An 8,204-nucleotide genomic window follows, 5' to 3' on the forward strand; every position below is an offset into this window, starting at 1 on the left:
TAAACCCCTTTCCTCTCTACCTTAAGTTGTTCGCACTTACTAACTTGTGTTTGACTACAAACCTTGTTATGAATCAACTTGGTGTCTACTTGATATAACATGTTGTCATTTATATTTCCTTTACACTTCCGCAATTAAAAATCTAACACTTCTAACTTATTATTGTTGAGCTAACGTGATCCTTGAGATTAACTCATTCTGCAACTTATTATCTTCTACTAACGTTTGTTCAAGTTTTTCTCAAAAGTTTTTCTCTCAACACTTAGAAATGGAAGACTATGATTTTGAACAAAATAAAACAAGTTTATAACCAACCATGGACATTCTTGCAAAATTCGGAAAGAAAACAAGAAACAAACAAGAAGAAGAGGCTTGGAAGTTGATGGAGAATGTGGAACCTTTGAGACACCAACAAGAACTCAACTTGATTTAAGATGCTAATCTTGTAATCTTTTAAAACTATCAACCTTAAAGTTCATAACCAAAGCATGAACTTCAAGAGAGTAAAATGCAAGTTTTCTTCAAGTGTTTTCACCAAAGCAAGAGAGAATGAGGAGGGCATGCAAGGTCACGATTTTGGCTAGTAAAAAAGTCAAAAAAAAAAGTCTTTCATGCACTCTATTAAAACTAAAACAATACACATGAGTCCTTAACCAATTAAGCACTCATGTTATAAAAGGAACTTGTCCCCCATGCCTTTAAGAACTAGTCATGCTTTTGAATAAACAAATCAAAAGGTCATGCTTCTTTTATTCTTTCTTATAAAGATATAAAAGAAGACAAAAGTTTATAAATTTTGTAAACTTCTTTTATAAAATATAAACTTTGACTTTTGGCTAAAAGACAAAAAACTTTCTATTCCAAAATAGCATACATGACTTAATAAATCATACCATATGATATATTATGTTACTTGCTAATGAAAAAATATATTATTTCCAAGAAATAAATAATTTTCAATTATTTATAAGAGTTTATTTATTAAAATCAATTTCTAATAAATAATAAATTATATCAAGTTGTTGTTAGTGTGACCCATTAGTATCATATGTTAATTAGGAATATCACATTAATATGAGTCTTGAGCATACTAGATCTTTCATCTCCAAGATTACAGTTCCTCTCACTAGGTTTACGAGGAAGGATATAATATTTAGTTTGGGGCCTAAGCAGCTAGAAACATTTGAGATTCTTCGGCAGAAGCTCAATGAGGCACCAGTACTTACCCTACCCGAGGGAGTTGAGGATTTTGTTGTATATTGTGATGCATCAATTATGGGCTTGGGTGATGTATTGATGCAGAGGGGGAATGTGCTTGGTTATACCTCGAGGAAACTAAAGCCTCATGAGGTGAATTATCCTACCCATGATTTGGAGTAGGGGGCGGTGGTCTTTGCCCTCAAGATTTGGCGCCACTACTTGTACGGAGTCTGGTTTACCATTTACACAGGCCACTAAATTCTGAGATATTTGATGGACCAACCCAACGTGAATATGAATAGCAGTGATGGTTGGATGTAATGAAAGACTACCACTATGAGATTTTGCACCACCTCGGTAAGGCCAATTTGGTGGCAGATGCACTGAATAGCAGGGCGGTTACTACTCTGATTCAGGATGTATGTTTGAGGACGACAGTTGTGACTCTAATTTTGGTAATGATTATGGTTGCTTAGTTGAATGCCATCAAGGAGGAGAATGGGAAGAGCGAGCGGGTGGTCGGTCAAGTATTAGCACTTTATTATGATAGCTCGGGGTTGTTGACGCTGCACGACAGGATTTAGGTGCCTTATTCGGGTGAACCTGAAAAATTTTGATGGATGAGGCACACAAATCGAAATTTTCTATTCATCCGGGCATGATAAAGATGTATCATGATCTGAGGAATAACTATTGGTGGTCATGTATGAAGAGAGATATATCTTGGTTCGTAGAGCGGTGCTTGACCTGCCGAAAGTTTTATCCCAAACATCAGTGCCCTCATGACAAATTGCAGCCTCTGGAGGTCCCATTGTGGAAATGTGAGTAGATCACCATGGATTTCATCACGAAAATACCAAAGACTACAAAGGCGTTTATGGCAATCTAGATGACTGTCGATCGGCTGACCAAGAGTGCTCACTTTTTGGCTATCCAGGAGAATTATTCAACTGAGAAATTATCCTATATTTATGTTATATAGGTAGTTTCCCACCATCGTGTGCCCACGGCGATAGTTTCAGATCAAGATGTTCGTTTCACTTCCAGGTTTTGGAAGAGGTTCCACAAGGACTTAGGTACCTAGTTGCACTTTAGAACCGCTTACCATCTGTAAACGGATGGGAAGACTGAGCGCACCATCTAGACGCTTGAGGATATGTTGTGTGACAACCCGGAAGCTTCAATCCTGTACACTTAGTCAATTCAATCAATATTCAACTTGTTTGGTTGATTTCTGGTACTATTTGGTGGTTCATTTAAGTGTTCTAAGCTTGAATTTGACCAAGGTTGAGATTAGGAATGAGTCAGCATGTCACATAGTGAGAAAACTAGGCCATACACCCCTCTTGGAGGAGTGTATGGCCGTACACATGGGTGTGCGGCCGCACACCCACTCCCGTGGCAGCATACTCGCTTTTGGGCAGTACCCTTACCCTTATATAAAGGGTAGCCCCCTTCCTTTCATTCCTTTAGCACCTTGGCAGCACACAACATCATTTCCTCTCAAGTTTCTCCAACTTTGAACCTTCCAAAGATTCAAGAACGTGAGTACTTCTTCCTCTAGCTTTCAATCCATGAAAGACCCCTCTATCTAATCCTTAAGTGTGCCAAATATGGACATGTTCTTCGTGTTGGAAGTGAGTGCGGCCGCACACCTTCATTAGGGTGGCCGCACACCCTTAAAACACCCTCCAAAGTGAGAGTTTAACTTCCATATTCGAGATAGACATGCCCCTATCCTTGTTGCACCTTGGAAATGGCATTTTTGGACATTTTGGTGTGGAGTGTACGACTGGACACACCTGTGTACGGCCGCACACACACCTGTATGGCAGCACACTCCAAGTGTGCGGCCGCACACTCAAGTGTGCGACCACACACTCATCATAGGGCCGCAAACCCACTTCTAAGACCCCTATCTTGCACTTCAAGTGAGTATAGAACTAGAACACTTCGTGGATGTGAGTATGGACCTTGAGAACACTTCGAAGGCACCCCATTTCATGAGTGTACAGCCGCACACCCATTGGGCCGCACACCCATGGCCGCACATACACTCCAGGTGGCCATACACCCCCTATACTCAATCCTACAAGGTCCTATCCCTTGGTATACATAGTTTCAAGTATCTAGAGTGAATTCCAATGGTATTTAGTAGTGAAAAACCTTCATTTGACTCCTACGTGTGTGGCATTACATGTATTAGGATCAAGTTGAGTTCGAGGTTTCACTAGACACTCAACATCTCGTACCGGACTTTCGTGAAAACCACTCGCTCAAGGTGAGTTCATACCCCTACATTTTTCCACGTTTTTAATGTTTTCAGGGGGAGAATACAAGCTAAACATAAATGTTTTCAAAACTTATGCAAATCTCATACTTTAAACCTTTTGTACTGTGTTGAGCATAAGGGACGTTTTTACTAAAATTGCATAGTTTTCCGGACACGCTATTCACTACGTTATACATGCAAACTATAATCGGTATAGTTTGGGATTTTATGAACATAACAAGTACAGAAACTTTCACTACTAAACAGATGCACTAACACAAAAATAGTTTACAATTTACATCACTACTTTATCATGGTACTTATAACTGTAATTATCACTACATATGGTATACATACGGATTTTCACTACGGTAGAACGCTACTACACTACATGTAAACAAGATTGTACGATACTGTGAGGTGCTACTTCAATACTGTACCGTAAGGTGTACAGGGATAAATCCTATCATAGTATAACCAGAGTCTCCTGGAGGGAGAGCGTGAGATTTGTGAATAGATCTATTCAGGAGCGACAATCCCACACCCGTACTGCTAGCTACAGTTGGGCAGGCATGCCTAGGGTGATAAATGTCATTTAACTCGACGCCTGAAGAACGTTGGAAAGGTCTCTAGTCATATCAAGTATGGTTATACGACTCACATTATGTATAAATCACCTTTAGTTTACAACCTGGCACTCTTCAATAGTTTTATTTATACTAAATAGAACTCATACACACTACAACTGGAGAAGTTTCAGAGTTTTCAAACAGAACTGAACATACAATGGTTTCACGTACGAAATACTTATACATCATGATTAGCATTAGCTAGTCACATGAAGTATTATTTTCGCATATCACTACGGTTTTCAGTAACAAACATTCACGATTTCATACAGAATTGAGAACACTACATTTTCACTTAAAGAAAATATCGGATTTTCTTGAAGCTATACAAAATACTTTTACGAGCTCTTCAACAAGTTTTCATTACCAAGTACTGCTTATGAACTCACCAGCTTTATGCTGATATTTTAAAACTGCTTGTATTCTCAGGAAATCAGTAAACAGGTACCTGCTGGATTTTTTAGAAGCCGGAGTAATAAGAGTCTTATGCTTATATTTTACATACTAGTTGCTGTAACTCAAACAAGTTTTCAAACTGATGTAAACATTTTCATATATGTATACACTGTGATGGTTGTGTTTCTATGGTTGCTATTATACATTGGTTGTGATGATATACATGACGTCCACTGCCCCGAAACGTTTCCGCCATCGGTTTCGGGGTGTGACAGATTGGTATCAGAGCCCTTGTTTATAGTGAACTAGTATACCGAACCTTACGTGGTATACAACTATAATCACTAGGGGGCCTAAGTGCTCTACACTAAAAGTATACTTTCAAAAATATAAGTATTTTTATAAAAAGTATACGAGCATGAATACTTAACGAAATTCGTGTCACTAATAGAACAGAACAAAAGTATTTGGATGTTTGGACGCTGCGGTTAAACCTGGGCAGATATGAAATCATGTCTAGGGTGATTATAGCCTGATCAACTATATTCAGTCGAGACATGACCAACATATGCTTGGGAGTGACTGTGGTGTTACAACAAGCCTAAAACTTACCAAAATCATCCCACATAAAATATTATAGGAGTATTTTAGCTAGAGCCAAACCCAGTATACGGATTCATTTCAAGTGTTGCTATCTCTTCTTCCTTAAGCGATAACTTACTTGCATTAGTAATCTTCCTGTGCTTATCGCTTGGTAAAACTCTTTTATCAGGATAAGATATATCTTGTTTCATATATCTTGAGGACTTACCACCCTCTTCTTCCTGATTGTTTCTAGAAGAAGATGCCTCCCCGACCAAGACCCATCAGAAGTAATGACAACACCCCGCCACCACCTCCTCATTTCGACCCTGTCATGTTTCAGGCAGCAGTTACAGCCACCGTGACTGCAGCAATGGCACAAGTGAATGTTGGTGGGGCTGGAGGTGGAACCGACCCACAGAGACAAGATGGAAGTCAGGGACATCAAAAGGAGTGTTCCTACAAGGACTTCATGACTGCAAAAAACCCAAGTCTTTCGACGGGAATGGAGGTGTCATCACTCTGACTCGATGGTTCGAGAAGATCGAATCCATCTTCGAATTTTGCGCCTGTTCTGAAGCAAACAAGGTGAAGTTCGCCGCCTGCACCTTCACCGACAGAGCTTTGACCTGGTGGAATGGTCGAGTCAAAACCCTAACCCTACCAGTGGCTAATGCCATGGGTTGGGAAAGACTGAAGGAACTCATGCTTGCAGAATACTGCCCGAGGGGTGAAGTGCAAAGTTGGAGCACGAACTCTGGAACTTGAAGATGAAGGGTTCCGACATCACTGCCTACACCGCGAGATTCTGTGATCTGGCTCTCCTCTGTCCGGGAATGGTCACCCCGGAAAGCAACAAAATCGAGAGGTACATTTGGGGATTGACGCAACCAACCAAGGGGAATGTCTTGGCTGCTAGGCCGACTACATTTGAAAGCGCCAAGGATCTGGCACAGACCCTGATCGATCATGGAATCGATCTAGATGCGTCATCAGCGGTCGCTGAGCCGCAAAAGGAGAGGGGTGAGAAGAAGAAGAAATCCTGGAACAAACGCAAGGGCCAGTCTCCGCAGGAGCCCTCCAAGAAACAACAAACAGTGGCAGTTCATGTTGTTACTGCTCCTGCTGCTGCTCCAGCTACTGTTCCTACCACCCAAACTCCTACCGGTGTTTATGCTGGGAAACTACCCCTGTGCAACAAGTGTAACTTCCTTCATCACGGACCCTGCCGTGAGTTGAGTTGTAACAGCTGTGGGAAGAAAGAACACACAGCTCGATACTGCAAGGTGCCAACCCAACCAACCAACCAGGCTCCGGGAGCGGGTGCTGGCCAAACTTGTTATGGATGTGGAGAGGCTGGGCATTTAAGGAGAAACTGCCCCAAGGCAACAACTGGTGGAAATACAGGAAGAGTTCGGGTGATGGGCCAGGAGGAAGCAGTCGCTGATCCTACCGTTGTTACGGGTACGTTCCTCCTTGACCACTCTTATGCATGCATTCTATTCGATTCTGGTGTGGAGAGGAGTTTTGTTAGTCATGCATTCAAACATCTAATCAAATGTAAATCCCAACCTCTAACCGAAACATTTACCGTCGAGATGGCTAACGGAAAGAAGGAGAACACTAACGACATATTCATAGGCTGTACTCTTACTCTAGACAATTATTCTTTTCCCATCGATCTTATGCTGGTATCCATCAAGAGTTTCGACGTCATTATCGGCATGGACTGGTTAAGCTCCAATCATGCAGATATTCTTTGCTTCGAGAAAGCTATCCGTCTCAATCTTCCCTCTGGCGAAGCTCTCATGATTTACGGAGATAAGCTTAGCTCGAGCCTTCGTATCATTTCATGCATCAAGGCCCAGAAGTATCTGCGGAAGGAATGCCATGCATTCCTAGCTCACGTCGTTGATGAGACGTAAAAAGTTAAAGACCTTGGGAGTCTTCCCGAAGTCTACAACTTTCTGTATGTCTTCCTCGAAGATCTCCCAGGAATTCCTCCCGAGCGTCAAGTCGAGTTTCGTATCGACTTAATCCTCGGAGCTACTCCAGTAGCTAAGTCTCCTTATCGTCTAGTGCCGGCAGAAATGCAAGAGTTATCCAGCCAGCTCAATGAGCTGATCAGCAAGGGATTCATATGGCCGAGTTCCTCACCCTGGGGAGCTCCGATCTTATTTGTGAAAAAGAAAGATGGATCTTTTCGGATGTGCATTGACTACCGAGAGCTGAACAAGTTGACCATCAAGAACCGTTATCCCTTACCCAGAATCGACGATCTCTTCAACCAACTTCAGGGAGCCAGCTACTTTTCGAAGATAGATCTAAGATCAGGGTACCATCAGTTGCGAGTTCACGATAATGATGTGCCTAAAATAGCATTCAGAACTCGTTATGGACACTACGAGTTTGTAGTAATGCCCTTTGGTCTAACCAACGCACCGGCAGTATTCATGGACCTGATGAATCGGGTGTGCCGCCATTTCTTAGACAAGTTCGTGATTGTGTTCATCGACGATATACTTGTCTATTCGCAGAGGGAGAACGATCATAAACAGCATTTGAGGCAGGTGCTGGAAACCTTAAGGGCAGAGAAGCTATATGCAAAATTTTCAAAGTGTGAGTTCTGGATCAGGAAGGTGAATTTCCTTGGTCACGTGGTTAGCAAAGAAGGCATACACGTGGACCCTTCCAAGATCAAAGCGATAGAGAATTGGTCTGCACCAAGGACACCCACAGAAATCCGACAATTCTTGGGTCTCGCGGGCTATTATCGCAGGTTTATCCAAAATTTCTCCAGAATCGCTAAGCCTTTAACTACCCTGACACAAAAAGGTGTAACCTTTAGTTGGGGAGCCAAGCAAGACACTGCGTTTCAAACATTGAAGCAGGCCCTATGCAGCGCACCTATCTTGTCCCTGCCCGAAGGGACGGAAGACTTCGTGGTCTATTGTGATGCGTCCAATCAGGGCCTAGGCTGTGTGCTCATGCATTGAGGAAAGGTCATCGCCTATGCCTCGAGGCAGTTGAAAACACAAGAAGTCAATTACACAAATCACGATTTAGACTTGGGAGCAGTGGTCTTTGCGTTAAAAATCTAGAGACATTATCTCTACGGAACCAAG

Source organism: Lactuca virosa, chromosome 7 (genome assembly GCF_052849685.1).
Source record: "Lactuca virosa cultivar CGN04683 chromosome 7, Lactuca_virosa_CGN04683_v6, whole genome shotgun sequence".
Taxonomy (NCBI): Eukaryota; Viridiplantae; Streptophyta; class Magnoliopsida; order Asterales; family Asteraceae; genus Lactuca; species Lactuca virosa.